This window comes from Protopterus annectens, chromosome 6.part0 (assembly GCF_019279795.1).
Source record: "Protopterus annectens isolate FY-2018-M chromosome 6.part0, PAN1.0, whole genome shotgun sequence".
NCBI lineage: Eukaryota > Metazoa > Chordata > Ceratodontiformes > Protopteridae > Protopterus > Protopterus annectens.
This window is the reverse complement of record NC_056737.1, coordinates 830688248-830713381: the sequence shown is the minus strand read 5'-3', so window position 1 is coordinate 830713381 and position 25134 is coordinate 830688248. Positions and strand designations below refer to the sequence as shown.

Genomic DNA, 25134 nt, shown 5'->3' with positions numbered 1-25134 from the left:
CCCCCCATGCAATAGTAATATGCACTTAAGCTATTCACCTCTACTTTTTCTTTTAGCTACTTACTTGAACTTTCTCTCTTCCCTTCTTTTGCCCCTTTCTTCTCCTCATTCTTCTCTTGAGTACACTTTCTGAATCCCCACAATTTCTTATCACCTAGCCTGTATCTCTTCATATAGTCTTTATTTCTTCTTCAAGTTTTCAAATGAATCAAGTACCATCTGTCCCTTTATGCTTCCACATTATTTTTAAGGCCATATTCTACCACGTGCACCCTTTCTACTCCTACACTCTATATTAAACAAGCAGGTAGTCCAACACTTTGTTTACAACTCCTTTTGCTACTTATGCCCATTTGCCTCTTTAGCTCTGCCAGTGTGCCTTGCTAATTCTCCACAGAATTCCCATGCATTCTACCAATTTCAATTTCTCCCTATTATCTTTCTCTTTACATTTTTTCCTGCTGCTTTCACAACTAATGCACCTCACTTCAGAGTGGCAATGTCCCCACGAGTGTTCGGCAACAGCATATACCTTTTTCAGATATATAATATTCCACCCCTTTCTATCTGCCTGCAACAATTCCACTACTACTATACACACAGATGCAGAAAACAGTTATTTAATCATTAACTTTATTTGAATAAGTTAAATGAGGAAAGGCAATAATCCATATGGACTATTAACATCTAGCTTCTTGCATCCATCAATGAAGCCCAAAAGTACGGGAAGTTACCTCCACAAGGAGGCTGGTCACCAATGGAGACCTCAAGCGTGCTGTGCTGGGATGTCTCCTGTTTGACATCTAGTTTTCTGAAATAAAAGCAAATACAAAAAGGCTCTGTCTGACTAAGTTTGCAGATGACTGCAAGCTAGGGGCAGCCACTGAATCCCCAAATAACTTTACCATCCTGCATTTGTAACAAATAAACTGGTGCCCAAATCACTGGGTGAAACTAAATGCCAAAAAATGTATTACTGTATCCTTTGGGAAGTCATGTATCCCAGGGAGCTATCACATTAATATGCCCTGAGAGTCGACCCAATTGTTCAGGATTTAGGAACTTATGTGCAGAGTGACCTAACTTTTGACCAACATACCTAGTGCTGTAAGAAAGTCCTTCGATACTGTACAGCTTATAAATAAATAAATGGTATCTTGATCTAGGGATGTCATTGCTTCCCTTTATGCAGTCCTCATTAGGCTAACCGTTGAACATAATGCTCCCTTTGGCATAAATCTGCCCAGACACATGCAATAAAGTACAGTTGTGTACACTTACCATAAATGTAGATGTTCGAGTGTATTCACTGTTGCAGTCATTACATTTGGGTAATCTGCTGGCAGGTTGCCCTCAGTCGGCCTGATTAACAAAGTCTTGGGTCCTGCGTCAGTTGCTGTCCCTTCTTCCATGACATCAGGTCGTCAGGGGTATGAAACATGCAGCCGACGCCATTACATCAGTTTTTCTTGCCCCAGATGTCAGGTGCCCCCCATATGGGGAGCAAATAAAATTTAAAACACAAAAATATGCCTCCAAACAAAAGCAAATACACCAAAAACGCTTTTAAGTATAGTAAAAGAAAGTAGAGGTATAGCCAGAGAAAAACAGGGGGCTGGAGGGAGGGTAGCCAGGACTGCAACAGTGAATACACTCTAACATCTACATTTATGGTAAGTGTACACAACTGTACTATGTTCTTTGTGTTTCACTGTTGCAGTCATTACATTTGGGTAGATTCCCAAAGCTATGGTTGGGAGAAGGAAATTATACAGCATTAGGACCAGCTATAAGGCCCTGCAAGACAGCAGTGGCAAAGCCAGCTCTGGATTTAGAGAAAATTGGTAAATGATAATGCTTGGTGAAAGTATGTACAGAACTCCAGGTAGCAGCTTCTAGAATATTCTTGGTAGGAACACCTCTGAGAAAGGCTGCAGAAGTAGATGCAGCCCTGGTGGAATGCGATCTGATGCCCTGGGGAATAGGTTTTACATGGTGCTTATAGCAGAAATTAATGCAATGGCTTATCCATTTAGAAATGGTTTGTTTTGAAATAGCCTTCCCCTCTGCCCCAGCAGCAAATGCTGCTCACAATTGTTCAGATTTTTTTCGAAGTTTAGTTCTGTCCAAGTTGAATCTAAGTTGTCTGTGCACGTCCAACAAATGCAGAATCCGTTCACCTTTGTTCTCTGGATTGGGATAGAAGGTTGGCAAATGAATGGACTGATTAAGAGCCACACTGGAAATCACCTTGGGCATGAAGGATAGAGTGGCCCTTAAGAGATACCCTGTCTGCATGAAATATGATGAAAGGTCCACTGCCATAAGGGCCTGTAATTCAGATATCCTTCTAGCTGAAGTGATTGCTAAAAGAAGTCTGTTTTCCAAGAAAGAAATTTTACAGATTTGCTGCATCTAAGACTGTTTGTAAGCTTCTGAGCCCCCCAAGCCTTTCTGTGTTGGAGGGAAGCCTTCTAGCTTATCAGTGGGAGTGGTAAGCATTAGAGGAAGTAAAAGTCGTAACAAGGTTTCCGTAGGTGAACCTGCGGAAGGATCATTAATGCAGAGGGTCCCGGGACGGCGCCGTCCCCGGGTACCAAGGCCTCTCACGCTCAGCCGCCCCGACCCTCAGTATCTCTCTCGGACTCCCGTCTCTCCGCGCTCCCCGAGCCCGTGGCTCCCGGGGGGAGGGAGAGGGGAGTGAGCACGAGAGCAAGGGGTGGCATCCCACCCCCCCCTCGCCTCCCAGTGGTGGGAGGGAGGGGGGTCCGCCGGCACGGCGGGAGGTGCGGGTGCCCCTCCGCCGCCACAAGGGGATGGCGGTGGTGCGGACCGCCATGCGCCCCAGAGGAAGCTGGCTCCCCACGCGGCTGGAGGGAGAGGGTGGCGGTCTCCCCTCCGGCTGCGCGGGGCCACCCCCGGGGGTGGCACAACGGAGTCCTCTCCCCTCGATGTCGGTCGCGGGTACTTGCGGAGGATGCCCCATGTGGTTCAAAGACCCGGAATGTCGGCGGTGCGGCTGTGCGCCGGCCGCCGCGGGACTCCCTGCTGTCCCACGGCACGGGGCCAGTAACCCCAGTCCAGGCGCCCGTGAAACCTCACGTGCTCGTCTCGGGGTGCGATGCCGGGCGGGGGTACCCCCCGGCGGACGAGAAGCAATACGACTCTGAGCGGTGGATCACTCGGCTTGTGCGTCGATGAAGAACGCAGCTAGCTGCCAGAACTAATGTGAATTGCAGGACACATTGATCATTGACACTTCGAACACACTTTGCGGCCCCGTGTTACTCCTGGGGCTACACCTGTCTGAGGGTCATTGTACCTTCCATCGCCCCAGGGGGTCGTCCGGCCCCCGCGGAGGGCGAGGCTGGGGAGTCGAGGGAGCCCGTGACGGCCCCCCGTCCCCCCAGGGAGAGATGCGGATGGAGGAGATGAGTCCCCCCACCGCCTCGAGCCAGGAAGCCCGTCCGAGGACGGGAGGGAGCAGGTGCGCGTCCGGCCCACCCCCCCCCCCGGAGGCTGTCGGTGCTTCATTAGCACTCTTCAAGAAAAAATCTTGATGAGTGGATGGGAAATAGGAAATACACCCTGGGGATCACTTCTGTCTCTGCTCGACAGTGGTACAGGAAAATAACTTTCTTGGGTGGCGTAAGCTAGGGAACCTTGTTGGCTAGGCTTATGTAGGCCCTTGGGCCGATAGCCTAGTACCTACCTATGAACCTATGAAGTCTGCAGTAGCAGCTGGCTTGAAAGGAGGTAGAGTGAACTTCTCCAAAACAAAACTAGGAAGGTGTCTGAGGCAGGTGCCAGGGAGATATTTGTGACACACTGCACAGGAGTGGGTACCAGTGTTGGCGTGGCCAGTCTGGAGCAATCAAAATCATTCTTGGTTTTTCCTGTTTGACTTTTAGCAGAACTTTGGCGAGCAGAGGCAGAGGGGGAAAGGCGTAGACTGATAGGCTTTTCCAGCTGAAGGGCAGAGCTTCCACTTTCCAGGTTTTTTTGTGGGGAATCTTTGTGCAAAATTTGTCCAACTGGTAGTTCTGGGGGGAGGCAAATAGATCTAGGTACATATAGCATATTCTAAAATTGATTTATTGATAGAAGATTTACTAATGCAGGGTCAAACTGATGAGGCGGAGTACCATTATTTAAGAAATGAATATCCAATGGTCAGCAACATTTTTGGGATTCCAAAAATACATAAAGGGCTGGATAACATTAAATTTAGGCCTATAGTACATGGAAAAAGAAGTAAAACATGCTTCATTAGTAAGTTTTTGGATTTCCATCTATAAAAAGGAATAAAGAAATTTGACTATATTACGAAAGATTCATGGAATTTTTTTGAGAAACAATGTAGTTAGGATTAGCGAACACACAGTATTGCTTACCATTGATGTATGCAATTTGTTTTCGGTAATTCCTAGTGAATTAGGCCTAGAATGGCTTGAAAATCAATTATTTTTGACAGGGATGTATGATCAAGACCACATCAATGTGTTTATACCTTAATGGAAGTAGTGTTAAACAATAATTATATATTTTTTGAAGATCATTACTTTAAGCAAAATATAGGAGTGGCAATGGGGGCAGCATGTGCCCCCATATATGCTAATTATGTAATGTCCTTTTGGGAACAGCAATATGTGTTCTCTAGTGAATTTAAACCATATATTAAACATTATACCCACTTTTTAGATGATATTTTTGTGACATGGGAGGGTAGTGTTGAAAAAATTAAAATGTTCATGGATTATATAAACAACACGGTGCAATTTTTGAAATTTACTTATGCATATAGTCAAGATAAATTGTCTTATTTGGATGTACAGTTGAAAGTTGATAAAACTAAAAAAAATTTAATTTCTGGCATATACTGAAAGCCCGCCTTTTCAAATTCATACATAAATTACCAAAGCTGGCATCCTAACCATCAGAAAAAGGCTATAGTTAAGGATCAGATGGTTAGAGCAGCCAGAATGGTTAGTAATGAACAAGAATTCTTAAGTGAAGTGGACTTTATAAAAGGTATGTTTATTAAGAGAGGATATCCCACAATGTTGTGTGAATCTATTAGTAGTGAAGTGAAGCGAAAAAGAAATAATGGTACTTATAGGGCTTTATTAACTATGAGTAATAGTGAGAATATTTCACAGAATAACAATAATGGTATTAATAAGCCCATTGAAAATAGTGAAAGGATAAGTGGTTCCATAGAAAAAAGAGATGATGTTAATATAAAAAATATTAAAGAAAATTGTGGAACAAATGTTTTGGATATTTATTTCATCACTACTTATTCTTATGATTCTCAGCATATAGTAGACATTATACATAATAACTGGAGATTGTTAAAACTTGATTGCATGGTATGGAATAAATTAAGTAATTCACCAAAATATGTATATAGAAAAGGAAAATCCTTTAAACAACTGTTTGAAAGAAATAGTTGGGGTATGGGTGAAATAAATAACACAAGTAGGGTTAAAGGTAATTTTAAATGTGGGAGATGCGGCATGTCCCAGTACATTATGCCTACAGATTCCAAAATAGTGGTGGCTGATATGGGCATCAGTTTGTATGGGCATTATGATTGTGGCACAAAAAATGTTGTTTATTTAGCAAAGTGTTGTCAATGCTTAGCATTTTATGTACGAAAAACTTGTAGAACATTTAAAATTAGTGAACATATTATGGATATCAAACATATGAGGAAAACCAATGCATTAGTTAGACATATAGAACAAAATAACGGGCATCAGTTTAAATTTTGTGTGATACAACATATTAATAAAGACAGTCAAGGTGGAATTTTAGATGTTCACCTTGATATCTGTGAAATGAAATGGCAGTTAAAATTAAATGCTACAGTGTTTCCAGGCATAAATGATAGCATTAGTATTGCCCCTATATTAAAGTTGAAACATATTAAGGGATAATTAATGCTTTTATCTCTTTGTTAAAGTCTCTGTTTGTAAAATAATAAAACATTTTAGAGTGTATATAATAGTATAATTATGATTTAAAAATGTTTTGTAGTTGCCTTAATGTATTTTATTTGTTTTAAAATTATGTAGCTTGGGTTAAACTAAATTAATTGAGATCAATTAAGATCAATTATCCAATTAATACAAGTGTACTTAATGCTCAATGTTTTTATAATTCATTGTTCTGAAGAAGTCTGTAATTAAAGACGAAACCTAGGTCAAATAGTCGGTGTGTGTGGTTATACCAACTTGCAGTTCCTAAGTCTGGACTATTCCAGTACTTTTTTGTGTCTTATTGTATTTTACAAATGGATCTATGTCTGGGCTCCCCCATTTGCTTGTTAACATGTTGAAAATTTGTGGTTCCAGTTTCCACTCATGTGGGTCCATGAGATTTCTGCTTAGTCCGTCTGCCAGTGTATTCAATTTTCCTGGCAGGAATTGAGCTTGTAGGTGCACTTGGCAGCTCAAGGCTGTGTTCCACAATGCCATGGCTAGTCTGCAGAGGGGGTAGGGAATGTGTACCCCCTGGCTTGTTTATGTACCGCATAACCGTGGTGTTGTCCGTCTTTACCATTAGTTGACCTGGAAGAATGTAGCCCTTGAAGGCTGTCAGAGCATTCTGTACAGCTAACAGTTCTTTTTGATTGATATGTAGGTGCATTTGATTTGGGTTCCATTTGCTCTGAATGCACTTCCCTGCCAGGTGAGCAGCCCATGCATAGTCTGATGCGTTTGTAGTTAGGGTTTGGCCGGCAGGGGGTAGTGTGAATGGAAGTTCATTGTTTTGGTGGCAGGCCTGTGCCCACCATAGGAACTCCAGGCGTAGGCAAGGTACGACAGGAATCATTGTTTCCAAGCTGTGACAATGTTGACTCCATAGACTTTTTAAGTACCACTGAAGTTTCCTCATATGCAGTCTTGCATATGGAATTAGAAGAATGCAGGAGGCCATGAACCCCAAGGCTTGCAGTATTTGTCTTGCAGAAAGCAGGGTTTTTGTGGCCACTTGTTTGAAGTAAGTTACCAAATGAATTTGCTTTTCTGGCGTGAGGAAAGCCAGCTGGGCAGTTGTATTCAAGCTTGCACCCAGGAATGTAATCTGTTGAGAGGGTACCAGTTGTGATTTATTTTCATTTATGGTGTACCCCAGAGAAGTTAGAACCCTTTTTACAAACGCCAGATGATTTAAAAGTATGGCCTGGTTTTCTGCCTGAATTAGACAATCATCCAGGTATGAATATATTTGAATATTTCTTTGCCTGCAAAATGCAATTACTGGAGCCAGGCACTTTGTGAATACCCTGGGTGCAGTAGACAAGCCAAAGGGCAGTGCAGAGAACTGATAATGCAAGTAGCCTGCTTTGAAGCGTAGGTATCTTCTGCAAGATTCCCCTGATTGGGATATGCAAATAAGCTTCTTTTAAATCTAGAGTTGCCAACCAAGCATCTTTGTCTAGCATAGGAAGTCACTGGTGAAGAGTCAGCATCTTGAATTTTGGAATGTCCAGAAAGGTGTTTAGAACAGACACGTCCAGAATTGGACACCATGATTTGTCTTTTCTGGGTACCAGGAAAAGCCTGGAATAGAAATCTTGTCCCTTTTCCTCTTCTGGTATCGGCTGAATAGCCCCCATGTTTAAGAGGGAAAGTACTTGTTTTTGAGCCTCTGCCCACTGATTTGGGGGCAGGTCTGGCCACCCGTTTGGTGTTGGCAATGTGTGGAAATGAAATCTGTATCCCTGGGACACTATATTTTGAACCCATTTGTCCTGAGTTATGAGTTCCCAGTTCTTTGCATGAAGAGCAATTTTCCCCCCAAAGGGGCGGCTAAAAGGTAAGTGCTTGGTAATTTTAAAGGAAAGTCATTGAGACTGTTTACCATAGTGGGGGGTCTTGTTATTTTCAGATTTGGTGGTGGAGGCCACCATTGCTTAGTTCTGAGAATCCCCTGGGACTGAAACTTGGAGTTTTTGGTGTGTCTGGGTTTGGCTTGAGAGGATCTGGAAGGAGCTGGAAAGAACCAATTCTTAGTAGGCCAGTGCCTACTAAATCTTGGAGGTTGCACTTGTAAGAAACATTTTACAGTTTGCATAGATTTAGCTTCATCTTCCGTCTTTTTTAGAACTTCTTCAGCCTTATTGCCAAACAGGCGGTCCTGATGTAAAGGAGCATCCAACAATTTTGGTTTAACATGATCAGGCAGAGATTGCTCCTTAAGCCAAGCATGCCTTCTAAGCACAGACCCAGTCACAGCAGCCCTGCAAGAAGCCTCTAAGGAATCAAAACCACATTGCAAAGTATGTTTTCCAACTTGTTCAGCAGAATGCAATACATCCTGTAAATCTTTATTTTCCACACAGTCAGAAATCAACATCATTTTCTGTTTAAGCAGTCCAATAATATGCTGTTGATATTTTAACATATGAAAATGGCAGTTTAAAGCCCTGATTGCCAAGGTTGCAGAAGTATAAACCTTTTTATCCCATCTATCCAGCGCCCCGGAGTCTCTATCAGAAGGGGTAGGATTTTTAGCAGTGGAAGCCTTAATGCCCTTGGGCCCCTGAGAAATGGTTTCTGGATCCGCAACAGAATTTTTGAAAAGGAACTTGTGTGACTCAGGAACCCTGTAGTATCTGTCAGGTTTACTAGGAGCCGGAGGCAGGGAATCAGGGGCCATACTGGATTCTGAAAACACATCATCAACAATATCTAGTAGAGAAGGTATAGCCAAAGGCCTATGCCGAGGTAGAAGAAGGAAATCCCTAAGCCTCTTTTTTGATTCAGATAATTCCTGACTTTCCCAGTGGAAATGCTCCCTTAAGGTATGTAAAGTTTCCCCAAAAGAAATGTCCTCAGGGGGGGAATCAGAGGGAATGGAATCCTCTGCATCAGAATCCTCACAAATAGGGATGGACAAATCCAGGTCATTAGAAGAATCAGAAGAAACAGAGTCCTGATCAGAAGATACATAATCAAGCTCAGCCCTAGGCCTTTTAGAAGTGTGGGGGGGGGGGTTTGACTACCCCTGATTAGAGTAATAAGATCTTCAGCCATTTTGATAATTTGTTTTTTTAGGCATAGGGGCTGAACGTGTGGCTTGGGCGTCGGTTTTTTAGACATAGATCGAGATTTAGGCCTTAGTATAGTAGGTGGAGTGGGTTTAATAAGCAAGTCCGTAGGCCTGAATACACCCTCAGAAGCCGGTGCCTGCACAGCGGCTCCTGACCCATCCAAGGTAGAGACATCCGCGGGTTCCATAGGTGAAGCATCTTGCGGCATACCGGACTCCGAATGGGTCTCAGTAGAGGCCTGTGAGTCAGACTTAGCGGGTATCAGGGGCTGCGAAAGTGCCTCACTGAGTACCAGCGAACTGGTGACTGGCTTAGGAGAAGCGTCGTCGGCGGTTTTGGACCTTGACAGCCTGTCTCTGTCTTTTTCTTTGTGTTTTTTCGGAATCCTAGTAGTCGGATGTCTAACTGATGTCATTTCTGGATAATTAAACAGAGAACCGAAATATTTAGAGGCAAAAATGTACCGACGACGGATAGTGCGCTGATTAAATAAAGCACAAAACTGACAGCAAGGTAAGTCATGGTCAGGGCCTAGGCAAGGAATACAGTACAGATGAAAATCCTTATGAGGTACTTGCTTTCCACAAGTAATGCAATTATTAACTTTACAGACATCGGAAGTAGCAAGAAAAAGTTTCCCCAATGGGGTACTTAGCTTTAAGTTGAAGACTTCAGTTCTGAAACTCGTAAATGAAAATTTCAGGAGTCAGCCGACCGGCACTTGCGAACTGCTTCTGCTTCAGGCACTGCACGGCAAGAAAGATTAGAATAACGGCGTCGGCTGCATGTTTTATACCCCTGACGACCTGACATCATGGAAGAAGGGACACAACCGACGCAGGACCCAAGACTTTGTTAATCAGGCTGACTGAGGGCAACCAGCCAGCAGATTACCCAAATGTAATGACTGCAACAGTGAAACAAGAAGAACATCTGGAACTACCACAGAGATACCTACTAAAAGGAAACAAGGTCTAAACAACAAGCCTTACATGGACTGACTCAAAGTCCTATCACTATACTTGGCATCTTCCAGACTGCTAAGAGGTGACCTGTGTCTGGCATGCAAGGCATCCTCCAACCTACTAGTAATGGATTTACTGCACATCAGCAAGTCAAATGGCATCAGAAATACTCAGTCTAGGAATAAAAACCTCTTCTGCAACATCAACAGAATGGTTTGAAGGAACAGGTATATCTTGCAGAGGAAACTGCTGCCCTGGATCAGTCTCCCCGTCAACATAAAACAAAATTCATCACCATTCATATTCAAGCGCAACTTGGATCTATGGATGAGAAACAGAAAATTTACCCCCACTACTACTAATACACAAAAGCAGCTCTTAAATGCTTTATACCATGCATGTGTCCCCTCAAATTATCTATGGTATGACTCCAGTTAATTCTCATCAGGGGCAATATATAATTATCAACCATGGGATGGGCATGGCCAATCTCTAACCAAATGGGATAGGTTAATTTGAGCACAAAAAGGGAAATTGGTTAGGCTTAAAATGGCCTTCAAAGACACCTAGCCTAGTACTTACCTATGAATCTATGAAAATGTCCAATTGTTTTTGGATTACTACTCTGCACATATGTTTTTGGAAAGTTCTCAGTAAGCAGCTATCACCTTATTAACAGGTGCTAGTTGTTTAATACCAATGTCTGCAACGTGTACATGAAACCTTCTTCATATACATGCTGATATAAAAGTACTTAACTGTTTTTCAACCCCTTCGAGCCTATCTTCAGTGTTGTCAAATCCACACACAATGCATGAGTTGCCTGTGCTAGTCAGTAGTAGAGACAGGAAAATCCAGTGACGCGATTATAGATTTTTCTTTTTTTTTAAAGACGAAAGTGCCTTCTAGTTATTTTGGACTCCAATCCACAATTAGGCCCTAACAAACTTACTATGGGATGAAATACTGTCAATAATTCAGCTGTAATGACTTATTTTCCTTATATCTGGAAAGATATGCCAGAATGAAAAGAATCCCTAGAAGACCTAAAGACAAGTCATCATGAAATCAACAGTATAAGTAGTAAGAAATGAACTATATTCAAAGAACTAGTTTTCAGATGAGTCTGACAGCTTACTTACTTTAGTAGCTTTATCGCTTAAAGAACTTTTTTGCCACTTAGCAAGTACCAAGCATTTTACCCATTTTAATTTTCAATTGTTCTGCTGTCACTGTTTTATAATGCTACTGTTTTTCTGTCTGGATAGTAAGGCTGTTGTACAAGTCAGAAGTGGCTATTCACTATCCACATTAGTTTGCTACAAACAACACTAGCTGAAAAAGTTAACAAACGCATTTATAAGACAAAATGGAATAAAATTCTGTTACAAACTGAATAAACCAATCCAATCCCAGTTGACAGGGCAATGGTTAAGTGCAAAACAGTTTAACGCTTTAAAGGAGGTAATCGACCAGCATGTTTTTTGAGGTGGGAAGAAAAATACCCAGAGAAAACCCACAAAAATATAAAGACATATACAACCACTCACTCATTTCGACACACACCATGAAAGGACTATCCAGGGACTGCATTTGCTTTGTCTAAGTAGCAATGTTACACCCACACTAGAAAATATATGGGACTTGAACTGTTGATTTTAATGCTTGACTGCTGGGTTCCCTGTACATCACCTGATCCACTTGGGACTTACCAATCACAGATCTTTGTTTATGAGAGATACTGCAGAGTTGAGAAGGGGTCATCAACCACAGAAAACAGATGGCAAAAAAAGTGGAATAAATGGTTACAGGTCACACATAAAGGACAGTTTCTAAAATAAGGTATCTTTTTTTTTTTTTAGCCAGTCTTCACTACCCGGCTACACTGCATATGCACATGGTATAAAAAGAAACAACTTAAAAGTAGCACTGCTTGCCATGTGCTCCTTCAGATCACTTGGTTTCTCTTTCATCACCCAAAATCATCTTCTCAAGAGTATGACCCAATATTTAGCTTTTTATTTCCATGCTGCCATACTCTCTTCTCACAAATAATCTAGTCTGCAGGCCCGCACTCTGTCACCTCCTGAGAAGATGACTGTCTTCCTTTATGACTTTTTTGTTTTTCCAACTCTCTCCCTGAGGCCCAAGATATTAATTTCTTACTGTGCTGCTTTTCTTGAAACATCGTTACAAACTTTCCTTCCTTCTCCATTTGACTGTTTCAATGAAACTCTCCATCAATTATGTTTCTCCTTTTAACATTAGTGCTAACAGATACCAAAAAGATCTTCAAAAGAAGCTAGACTCCTCCTCTAAAAATATGTTGAAGATTAATAAGCAATCCTCCAAAGTGCCTGTAGGTATAGATGCGTGAGTGTGTGTGTGTGTGTGTGTGTGTGTGTGTGTCCTGTGATGGTCTGGAACAAAAAAGAATCTTTTAACAGATTTCTGACAGTCTCTGGACTGGTGGGACTCCTTCATAGCTCTTTTTTAAAAAGAACTGCTCTCTCTTTTATTGCCCCTCTGTACTAGGGATGTTGGATGTCTGTGAGTGGTACAGGCTTGAGTTAGGTGATGAGAAAAGGGTATTGCAGAGTCTCATGATATGATTTCTCTCACCCAAGTGTACTGCATGATGGACATCAACACAGCTGAGTGAATAGATAAGGCCATCTCCCAAATGCCTCCAGAGGACAGCAGTTAGAAAAGACTTCAGGGACATTGTGATTGTTTGCCTGAGAAGGGACCCCTGAAATTTGGTTCTGTGGACCTCCTCTACCCTCAAGGTTGGTGTCCATTAAAGGGGCTTCCTCTGCCATGACCACACCTATCAGAAGAGGATTCCAAGGACTGTCTGATTTTCTAAACCATAAGGACTTGGACCCCTTCTGAATTCTGTTATAGAGTCTTTCAGGAGTCTCAAATTATATCTTCTTTCCTTCCTGTTCACTCTTCTGTAATTCCTCTTTCTCCTTGGGTACACATAAAGAGAATCTATCATAAGGGTATTGGTGAAAGATGCCTTGAAGTTATCTGCATAGTTGCAAAAATGAATGAGTTGGATGTATGATGGCTTGCACAGAGGTAACAACACCAACAGTTACCAGAGCTGACAGTTTCCTGTTGCGCTTTCACCTTCAAAACCACTGGTGTAGAAACAAGAACCAGGGAGTGAGCCATTATAGGGGATGTGGGCCAACACAACCTGCCCTAAAGACAGAGAGTGACTCAATCACAGCCATTTTAATCAGAGTCTTCAGAAAGGTTCTCATCATTTGATCCCAGTCCAAGTCTGAAGCACTGCAAAAGAACCTGGTTGACATAAAGGAGAATTTAGGAAGAAGACATGAAGTCACTAGCTATGAAAGCTCTTTCTCAGAGAAGTGTCTACTGACCATCTTTTTCGATGATTAGTCCTGGATGACAATCTACTCTGATCAAGCAGTGCTCAGAAGGAGGCGAAGTGGAGATCACTGAGGTCAATGCCAGTTGTGGATGACGGGAGCCTAGCCTGGGCAACTTCTGTGCTGAACTGGTGCCTGTCTTCAACTTCCTTTACTTGACTTCCTTTCCTTATCTTTCTTTTTCCTCGCCTTGCTTTTCTTCTTTCTCCCTGTCACTGTTGTCTTTCACTGTTTCAGGGGAAGTAGCCCTTTCAAAATATTTTTTTTTCCCTACTAAAGACCAAGGCCTAAAGGGATCTGAATACAGAAAAATCCACTGTAAAGTGGCCTGGCCTCAGGCTCACCACTTGGAGATTGTGGGTGTCCTGCAACAGGAGTTTACGGTTATACTGGCCACATTTCTTGATGCCCTTTTCCATATTTGGATATGGAAGTATAATAAAAAAAGACAGCAAATCCACTAACCTAAGAACAAACAACCACCAAATTATGCACTAAAATATCAGCAAGAAAAGCCTGCAAAGGTAATAATTGTAAAATATATTTTATAATAAGTCATTACAAGTTTGAGAAAATTAGCTATAACTATAAGAAAGAGGGGGGGCAAGGCATCTGTGTCTAAACATCAGTGAAGGAGCTGAGCAAAGTTCATTTTATTTTACTTTTTTTTTACTGACAATGAAGTACATATCATTATAAATATCAGCATTAGTAAAAATTCTGTCAAGGAGTAGTACCAAGACAGACAAATATAATGAAATATAAGGAGGACTTATGCCAGACAACCTCAGATCTGTCCAAACTCAAAGGTGACAACATCTGAGATTAGACTGAGAATAGTGACATTATGAGAGTTGCTTGAAGGAGTTCAAAGCTAGGAGCACTAGCAAGGTGGCCGGATCAGCTCTGATGAGCAGCTCTACTCTCAAAAATCGAACCAGGTGGACAGGATGAAACTGGATCCCACAGCATGCTCATTGTACAGCTAATTTAAAGCAATCAGTGTAACAATGTATACTAAATGGTGTACTCTATATAAAATAGATACAGAAGGTCATTCTGATTAAAAACCTCATGAGGGTTTAGCATCATCGACAGTTCCCACAAAATACAGTTGTCTGACAAATATCCATATAATACACTTGTGACTCTTGATAAGAAACACTTTGCAAGAAAGAACCATGACCACATCTACCCACAGGAATGATTTTACACAAGGACAACCAAGTGACAGACTGGATCCAGGTATAGGGGGATTGGTAACTGGAGGTAGGCTGTAGTGCAGAGTGGGGAGAAGCCAAAAATAGGAATGGTGCCAGTTTAAAACCAAAATCCCTAAAGGTAAAAGATATATTTATACCTCAGACAGCAAACAACTCCAAGGCATCTGTACTTCCAGAAGCAAGCCCTAGAGCACAACCACCATGTGGAATCTACTTGAACTAGGAACTGCTGGACTATTAGGACTAGTTCCAGGAGGAAAAGTCCATTACTCCAAGTACTTCTAATTCATGACTATGTGATTCATGGGCTCAAGCTCAAGCAGCAGGCTGGCAGAAATGACTGCCAGCTAATCATTTGAACAAAGGAATGCACAACAATCTTGGAATGCATCTTTTTGTGGCAAAAGTGAAGGCACACTTCCTCTGCCTCCAAGTCCCTTAGCCAAAGCTTTAGGACAAGTTTGAGCTTAAAACCTTGACAGTCTAAGATAAGCATACTACGGAGGAACAGCTGAACACCAGACTTACCTTGAAGAGGTTCAAGGCTGAACATGCCAACCAAGTATTTGCCCTTACAACAATCATTAATGAGTACCTGAGGCTGTGAGAAGGGACCTTTTGGTGGTCTCATTTTGAAGAGTTACTGACTGCCAACAGCTTGGTGAAATATGTTAATATTTCTCTTTCGAAGTTAAGCATTCAGGCTGAACCTACAGCACTTGCTGCAGCTACTGCTTTCATGCTGCTCTCTGCTACTCTACAGGTGTTGCTCTTCTCTGGCGATTTGATGACCACCTGGGAAACTTATGATACTGACATTTAGCCATGCAAAAACAGGACTTGACAATCAACAGCAAAGACTGAGATCCAAACTGTAAGTGTGGGGGAAAAAAGAACTAACAGGATCTAGGGCATGCACACTTATTCAGCAGTATGTCACATTATGATGTACACTGTCTGGACACATCATCATTCCCAAGCATAACACTTTTCTGAAAAAGTGGCAAACCCTGACTGGTGAACTACAACCTAATTTAGGACCATCAAAGGAGGTTCCAAGTAGTAAGATTAACTGCTAGAGCTCCCATTTAAAATACAACTGTGTAAAAACTTTTCATAACAGTAGATGTTCCAATAGGTCACTGTTGCAGTACTGCAGACTTATGGAGAGATCCTGCCAAGGATAATGGGTGTCCAGTCAGTCTACAAAACCTTAGGAACATTCCTTCCTATATCATACATCTGACTTATGATCTGAACATGAGACGACATGCTGGCATTTAAGGATTGCATAGGTTCATAGCTGTTTACCAGGCTAACAACCACAAGGGCCTTGTTATGCCTAGCCATGCATCTCAAATCTCTGACAAGTTCTGATACCCTTGATAAGTGTAAGCATGGGCTTGGGAGATGAACCATTTACAGGTTACCTGTGTCCATTAGAGACACTGGTGCCAAACCAGGGATGAATTCCCGGTTTCCCATCCAATTGTCCAAGTTGCACTTAAATTGGGTTAGGGAGAGACTCTGCTTCACATAGATGGGTAGCCTATTTCATAGACGGGATAGTCTCTGGGATACATACCTATCTCTCCAGCAGGTCCTATTTATATCACAGACAAGTTTTTAAGTCTTTTAGAATAGGTAATTCTGGAGCAGTTTTGTTTTGAGGATATGCAGGAGGTCCATCACGGTGGGGTCTGACAATGCTCTGTATGCCAGGCTTACATCTCCCCTCAAAAACTTATAGGAGACAGAATACAGGTCTTGAGGTGGTCTGCATAGGACATTTTACTTACACCCTGTATTCTTTTAGTGTGGAACCTCTGGGGACATTCTAATTGTTGAATATGTCTGGTTAGGTACATAACAAAGCGGCATTGTACTCAATGACAGGTCTGATGAATGCCAAATACAGTGGAAAAGATGCGGATACTTCCAGATTTGAACCATCAACACCATCATCTATGCTAATGCCCATAGTCCACTGAACCACACAAGCTGCCAGTATGGCCGAAAATCCTCAAGAATTTCATGCCCCAGGAAAAAAGGGCTGAGGTAGTACAAAATGAGGATGAACTCAGAACCAAACAAGGTAAAAGATCCACCTTAGCCATGGATAGATAAAGAAATAAAAAATGTTGGAAGGAGAGACATCTGTAACAGTGATCTACTTGAACATCCAAAACTAGGTTAAGTTCTTACACAACTGTGCTATATTCACATCACTGTTGCAGTACTCCTGACTTATGGGATTATTCCAAAAGCCTTACAGCAAATGGAGTAGATGTCTGAGGAAAAGAGCTACTGTCCAGTAATCACTGAAGGATGCTTCTGGCAAAACCTGTTCTGGCTCTGGAAAATGCATGCATCTTGTAATTATTAGTGAACGTATAACTAAGTAGTTGCCTCCATGATGGATTAAGACTTAAGATCCTTGAACAAATCTCCAGAAGAAGCTACTGATCTGGTAGAATGTAATTTTACCTTACTCTGCAGAAACCTACCATGGTAGGAATAACAGTAACAAACAGAAAGGGGAATCCATCTAGACACGGTCTGTTTAGAAACTGGAAGTCACACTTTCTTTTCCTCAGATTCCTCAGTCTCAGTGGCCAGATTTTTATAGCTTTTGGCATGTCCACGTAGGTTCTAAGCTGCCTGTGGTCATCAGCAAGATTCTCTCCCTTTATTTTGAGGAATGGGAAACAATGCAGGCAGATGGTCATATTCATTTAATGATACCTCAGTGAAAAAATTTGGCATAAATGAAGGTTTAGTACTGAAGGCTACCATGTCTTTGTGAAAAACTAGAAAGGACAGCATTTATAATATCTTGTAACTCAAGAGACCATTTGGTAGACGTTAAGGCCACTAAAATGGTTGCCTTCCAAGTGGAAAATTTAAAAAAATAAATAAATAAATAAAAAAGTTCAAAAGGGGGAAGTGTTAACTTTTAAAGGCCACAATACTTGCTCAAGGAGAAGGATGAATTGATTTTCTGGGAGACCAGATATGGAGGACACCTTTTAAGAAACTACTTGACCTCATAATGTGAAAAAAGAGGAGGATCAAAAGGCAGGTAGAGAGAAACAGCTGAAAATGCAGCCTGCCTGAGGTGTATGCTAGACCTGGAATGTGCAGCTTGCACAAAATTTTTTTTCTGGATAAAGGAGCACTCTGTTTTATAACAAGCAGAACCTCTGATGCAGCACCATACTGAAAATCTCTTCCATTTAGAAATACAATAAGTTTTTTGCTTCCTTTATCACCTCTAAAATATCCTCAGAGAAAAGATGCCTGAAAGAATTTAGAAGATTAACATCCAGACTGTGAGGTTCCATGTCTCCAGGCTTACATGAACTAGAACGCCCTTTTGCTGTATGAACAAGTCCATCATTGTGGGTAACCTTTGCTGTTTGCCCTTGTCTAGATGGAAATGAAGGGAGAACCAATGTTATCTTGGTCAAAAGGGAGTCAGCTTCAATATCCTCAGATTGTTTTTCTGAACCATCAGAATGACTTTTGGAATTATAGACAAGGGAGAGAAAACATGTAGGAATTTCCCTTTAAATGGTAAGAAGCCATACATTTTTCAAGCTTTCTTGCATGGAGCTCTGGAGCAAAAAAACGCCTGAGCTGACTGTTCAGTGTGGAGACAAAAAGGTCTGTCTGAGTGACTGATTCTGCATTGATCGACAATTTGAAAGACTACCTCTTGGTTAAGCAACTATTCATGAGGGTCCGCTTTATATCTGCTCAAATAAGCTGCCATTCATGAAAGTCTGCCTTGTATTTACTCAAATAATCTGCCATTGAATTTAATTCTAAGGTGATGTCAACAGCTTTGATATAAAGGCTATGGTGAACAGCAATGTCCCAAGCCATTACTGCAAGCCTACAAAGAGGATAAGACTCTGTATCCCCTTTCTGTTTATAAACCAAATGATGCATTTTTTGTCTGTTAGGATTTGAAGAGCCAAAGCTGTTGAACAGTCTGGAGGGGAAAGACTAGAGAATCATCTCTTTTATTTTTATATGTTTGCTCCTGTCTTCTTTGGACCACCAGACCCTGAACATGAAACCCTCTGAATAATCCCCCCAGGCAAGGAAGGAAGCATCTACCAACACCTTTTGAATGGGTGGGGGTACAGAAGGGAACAGCTGGCTTAATTCTAATCTGGATGATCCACAAACACAGCTCTTTCTTCACATAAAGCAAGCAAGAGATAGGGACAGAGAGGATGGCAGTGCTGTGCCCAAATTGGAAGTGTTTAGGAGACATCCAAGAAATACTAGAGACTGAGTGGGTTGTAGAGTGAATTTCCTGAAGTTCAGATTGAATCCTAGGACTGAGGAAGAGGTTGGTTGTGGATTCTAAGTTTTGTACAGTATTTTGGAGTGAGGTATCCTGAATGAGAAAACTGTCTACATATGAGGAAAGTACAGTTGTGTAAGATCTTACAAAACAGTACGTCCTACTTCTCACTGCTGGCAACATTCTTTAGAGATGGGATATATTGCCAAGAGTAGCCAAATGTCTACTCAGCATACCAAGGGCTTATCTCCTTCTACGCACTGTACATCAGATGTATGCCCTACATCCCAGGCATAAGGTACATAAGTGACATATGACTACCTAATCCTCAGAACTGAATTGTCCCAGAAGAACCAGAGCAACCCAAGAGGAAAGGGCTTACCATGTGCATCTTGGAAGGTAAGAAAGAAAGACGAAAAACAGACCACTCTGCCAGAAGAAAAATCACAGAAATGAAAACTGGGGGGTAGGCAGGAGGGACAGAACACTGCAACAGTGAGAAGCAGGACATCTACTGTTATGGTAAAATCTTATACACCTGCACTATGTACTTCCTTATCACTGTTGCACTATTCTTTACAGATGGGATAGTACAAATGGGATAGAAGAGAAGGAGGAACCAATGCTGTCTTGGCCAGAAGGGAGCCACCAGCAAGATTTTGGGTGTGCCCCAAATGATTCTGTGCCAGACTTTTGGCAACATAGGACAAGGGGGATAAGCATACAAAAACACCCCCTTCCAGGAAAAAGACAAAGCATACACTTTCCAAGCCAGAGGACATGGCACTCAAACAGAACCTGGGAAGTTGTCAGTTCAGATGGGAGGCAAAAAGATTTACTTGAGGAGTACCCCACTGATGAACAATGTCCAGGAACACCCTCCCTATGTAGCATCCATTCATGAGGATCTGCCATGTACCTACTCAGAGTATCTGACACTAGACTGTGTAAACCACCTGAAGGGTCAAGTGATAGCAGATAGCAAAATTCCAAGCCTGTAGAGCCAGCCTGAAAAGAAGGTATGACTTTGTGCCCCTTGCTTGTTGCTATACCACATGACTGTGGTATTAACTGTAAAAATCCTTAGCTGGCCAGGGATCCAAAGGGAGTGGAGAGCACAGCAAACCAGAATCCTGGCTCTCATCTCCTTGACATTGATATGATCTGCTAGTAGTAGGGGAGACCAACCCCCTATACCCTGACTTTGTTGGAGGAGGCCCCACAACCCTAATCCAAAACATCTGTGTATAACTCCCAAGTTGGCAGAGGACCCTGAAAAGGCAGGCCGGGATTCAGAAAGAGATCTTCTCCACCACTGTAACTTGAGCTTGAGGCAAGGTAATAGAGGAAATGGAAGATCAGAGAATGGCATTGTTGAAGCCAGACAGCTTTGAGGTACCACTTCCTCATATGGAGTCTGGCAAAAGGAACTATAGGAATGGTGGATGACATGAACCCCAGAGCTCGAAGGAATTCCCTTGCAGGAAGCACTGAAAGAGAAAGAAGGGAATGAACGTAAGTCGTCAAGGACAGAACCTTGGGAGGAGGTAGCAGAGCCATCATTGGCACAGTCTGAATCCTGCACTCTAGAAAAACCTGATCTTGAGAAGGAGTCAACACATACTTTTTGAGGTTTAAGGTGAACCCTAGACTTTGCAGAGGCACTGTAAACTTGAGATCCTGAAGATGATGATGCTGGGAGGGAGCTTGACTCCGTTACGGGGAGGGGAGCAGGTTGAATGGTTCCCTACAATAAAAACTCCTGTAGTATTAGAGGAAAATGAGGGAGGTGGCAAGGAGGAGTTTGGGAAAGATCCAAAAAGGGAGGAAGGGACTTTCAAACCTTAACCCTTTTGTATGATGGAAAGCACCCAAGAGTCTGTGGTTATCCACTGCCAAGCAAGAAAGGACATAGTTAACTTGGGGGAACGAGGAACCTGGCTGAGATATAGAAGTGGTTGAATGTCAAATGGAAGTAGATTTGCCAGGGAAAGAATTTTTTTTTTAAGTCTTAGAATACTGAAAAGATTTATCAGGAAAAACCCTCTTAGAGAACCTTTTTCTGCTAAAAGGCTGTTTTGCCTCCCTTAAGACAAAAAGACAGACAGGTAATTCATGTGGAACTAGGGACAGGAGACAAAAAGCTTGGTTTCAAATCCTGCATAACTTTCCCTTTGTCTTGAAGCATCTTAAACAGTTGAGTCAAAGCAGAGCCAAAGAGAATCTGGTAATGTGAATGAGAATCCAGGAGCTTTGACTTGATATCCTCAGGGAGAGCCTATAAGCATAATACAGTATCTTCCCCATCACAGACTCTGAGGCAGCTGGCCTAGAAAAGGCATCAGCAGCATCAGACACCTGGGAAACAGTGCACAACAAGGAAATGTCAGAAGACATTGCCTTAGAATAAGGCAAATCAGTCAGAATACCCCCCCCAAGATGACAGAGAAGTGCTAGCAGATATCTGGTCATATGGGTCTGGAAGTTAATGACCCTCAAAGCTAACGAGGTAAAAGTAAACACTTTTAGCACATACCAGTCCACAGCATGACCATCGTTGTCTGAAGGTAGAAGCTTAGAAGAGGACAACAATTTAGAATGCTTGCCAGTAGCTAAGGAAATCACATCAGTAAGAAGGAAGAAGGGCTTTTGAACAAAAACTTCTGGGCTTCTGGGATTTTAAAGAACATGTCAGCTTTCTTTGGAGCAGGAAGCTGGGAATCAGCGGCTTGAGAAGATGCAGAGAAAGTGTCCAACAAAGCATCCAATACAGGGGGGAACTGCAGGAGGACAGGGTGAATCAATCTACAAGAGTTCATAGTACCGCTACTGTGCATCAGAAACTTTAGAACAATTCCATTTAAAATGCTCCACCATACTTACCATAGTATCCCAAAAGGATAATTTTTCCATAGGGGAATCAGAAGACAGAAAATCCTCTTCGTCAGTCCTAAGGCAAGAGGGGAATGGAGCTGAAAAGAGTAAGCTAAGGACTCTTCCTAGAATATGAATCTAAGATTTCATCAGAGGACTCAACATTCCCTATGTTGTCTTGGTAGAGTAGGAGACCATGGAACAGAAGAAAAGTACAGTTTTGTACCTACCATAAATGTAGATGTTCGAGTGCTAATACAGCTGCAGTAATCACAGATGGGTTTTCAGCCGTCAGGCAGTCCCTCGGTCGGCCGAATTCCAAAGTCTTGGTCCGGCGTCGGTTGTCGTCGCTTACTCTTCTGACGTCAGGAAGGCCAGAGTATATAAGACACAGCCGACGCCATGTTCTTCAGTCTTTCTTGCCCCAGATGTCAGGTGCCCCCAAAAGGAAGGCAATACATAAGTAAAGCTTATCCACATATGCAAGCAATGCAATGTAATGCAAAATCAGTGTAAGCAAGCAAATAAAACATAACAGGATAACCCAGTCAGGAGGTATGAAGAGGTTGTTAGGCCCCATGCCCTAACCAAGAGGGAAGGAGGGAGGGAAACCTGTACTGCAGCTGTATTAGCACTCGAACATCTACATTTATGGTAGGTACAAAACTGTACTATGTTCATCGTGCATACAGCTGCAGTAATCACAGATGGGTAGAGTCCCAAAGCTATGCATAGGGTGGTAGGTACTATGAGGAACTGGGTTGAGCCAGAATGCCCTGCAAAACAGCAGTGGCGAAGCCTGCTCTTGTTCTGGAGTATAAGGGCAGGTGGTAGTGTTTTGTGAAGGTATGTACAGAACTCCAAGTGGCTGCCTCCAAAATATCCTTAGTAGGCACACCTCTGAGGAAGGCTGTAGAGGTGGCTGTGGCCCTGGTAGAGTGAGATCTGATACCAGTAGGGACAGATTTCCCATGATAGGAGTAACAAAATCGTATGCAGTGGTCAATCCACTTGGAAATGGTCTGTTTGGTAACTGGTTTCCCTTGAGCCCCTACGGCATAGGACACAAAAAGTTGTTCTGATTTCCTGAAGGACTTTGTTCTGTCCAAATAGTAATGTAGCTGCCTATGGATGTCTAAAGAGTGAAGCAGCCTTTCCCCTTTGTTTTGAGGGTTAGGATAAAAGGTAGGTAGGTGTATGGCTTGGTTTAAGGCTACCCTGGATACCACATTTGGCATAAAAGATGGATTAGTACGAAGGGAAACCCTATCCTGATGGAAGATGAGGAAGGGCTGCACCGCCATGAGGGCCTGTAGTTCAGAAACCCTAGAAGCTGAAGTGATGGCCAGAAGGAAAGCTGTTTTCCAGGACAAATATTGCAGATCTGTTGAGGCAGCAGGTTCAAAGGGAGGCAATGTTAATTTTTCTAGTATGTAATTAAGGTCCCAGGATGGTATTGGTTGCTTCCTTGGAGGTCTTATATTCTTAGCCCCTCTGAGGAACTGTCGTAAGAGAGGGTGAGAGAATAAAGGAGGATCCGTGTTGAATTCTGCAGAAATGGCTGAGGCGTGTATTTTAATGGAAGAAAATGAAAGTCCACTGTTCAGCAGTTCAGCTAGGTACTGTAAAACCTGAGGCAAGTTCAATTTTCTAGGGTTCTGTCTTCTTTTCTCATTCCAGCAGCAAAACCGCTTCCATTTTGCGGAGTAAGCTTTTCTTGTAGATGGTCTTCTGGCCTCCAAAATGACATCCTGCACCTCCTTGGAGAGTAGAGTCTGATGTGGTGTTAAGGAATTTTCCACGCAGCGAGGTTGAGTGTTTTCAGCTGACTGTGAAGGGTTTTGTAGCTGTTCTGCGTCAGCAGAAGAGGTATTAGAGGCAGGGACCAGGGAGGAGTATGTGTTAGGCTCCTCAGGAGTGGATACCAGTGTTGCCTTGGCCAGTCTGGAGCAATCAGTATCATCCTCGGTTTGTCTGTTCTTGCTTTCAAAAGCACCTTGGGCAGAAGAGGCAGAGGTGGGAATGCATAAACTGTCCATGTTGCCCAACTGAATGAAAGGCGCCCACTTTCCAGGCCTTTGGATGGAAGGTCCTTGAACAAAACTTTTCAATTGATGGTTCCTGTGGGAGGCAAAAAGATCTATGTCTGGCCTCCCCCACGCTTGGATTATCTCCGTAAACACCTGTGGATGCAGCTTCCATTCGTGTGGATCTGTCATATTCCTGCTCAGAGTGTCTGCCAGTGTGTTTTCCAGTCCTGGCAAGTACTGTGCTTGAAGATCGATTTGTCTTTCCAGAGCCAAGTTCCAAAGAGTCATGGCTAGTCTGCACAAGGGGTATGAGTGTGTTCCTCCTTGTTTGTTTATGTACCACATTACTGTGGTGTTGTCTGTTCTTATCAGTAATTGTCCTGGATGCAGGAAGTCCTTGAAAGCTGTAATTGCATTTATTACTGCTAGCATTTCTTTTTGATCGATGTGAAGGTGCTTTTCCTTTTGGGACCATCTGCCCTGAATGCACCTGTCCTTCATGTGCGCCCCTCAGGCGTAATCTGAGGCGTCTGTGGTTATGACTTGTTTTGCTTGAGGCTTGCAGAATGGAAGGCCTGTGTTTACTTGACATGCTTGGGCCCACCATAGAAATTCCTTTTGCAGACATGGAATTATTGGTATAATTGCTTCCAAGCTGTGACTGTGTTGAGACCATAGATTTTTTAGGTACCATTGAAGTTTCCTCATATGCAGCTTTGCACATGGGATTAGAAGAATGCAAGATGCCATGAATCCCAGAGCCTGCAGGATTTTCCTTGCAGTAAGCCTGGTACTTTTTGCTTATGTTTTGAAGTACTGAGATAATTGCCCTTGTTTTTCTGACGTAAGGTATGCCATCTGGGTGTTTGTGTCCAAGCTGGCACCCAGGAAGGTTATTTTCTGAGATGGTGTTAGCCTTGATTTCTCCTTGTTGATGGTGTATCCCAGAGAAAGCAGTAACCGTGTCACATATGCCAGATGTTCCAGTAGTATTTGTTCGCTGTCCGCTTGGATCAGGCAGTCGTCCAGATAAGGGTAAATTTGTATCCCTTGAAGTCTGCAATAGGCAATCACTGATGCCAGGCACTTTGTGAATACTCTGGGCACAGTAGATAAGCCAAAGGGCAATGCAGAGAATTGATAGTGGATTGAACCTGCAAGAAATCTGAGGTATCCTCTGCAGCTTTGTCTGATTGGGACATGCAGGTATGCCTCCTTGAGGTCCAATGTTACCAGCCAAAACTCCTTGCCCA

The 25134-nt window shown here is 42.6% G+C and overlaps 1 protein-coding gene and 1 non-coding gene across 6 annotated transcripts in view; one reads left to right on the top strand and one right to left on the bottom strand.

Moving 5' to 3' along the window:
• PPP1R13B (protein phosphatase 1 regulatory subunit 13B) overlaps positions 1-25134 on the bottom strand; it is a 2314431-nt gene that overhangs the window by 500794 nt on the left and 1788503 nt on the right. The window lies entirely within an intron of this gene.
• On the top strand, positions 3163-3316 carry LOC122805034. The gene has a single exon (XR_006365271.1). It is a non-coding gene; the product is annotated as a 5.8S ribosomal RNA (ribosomal RNA).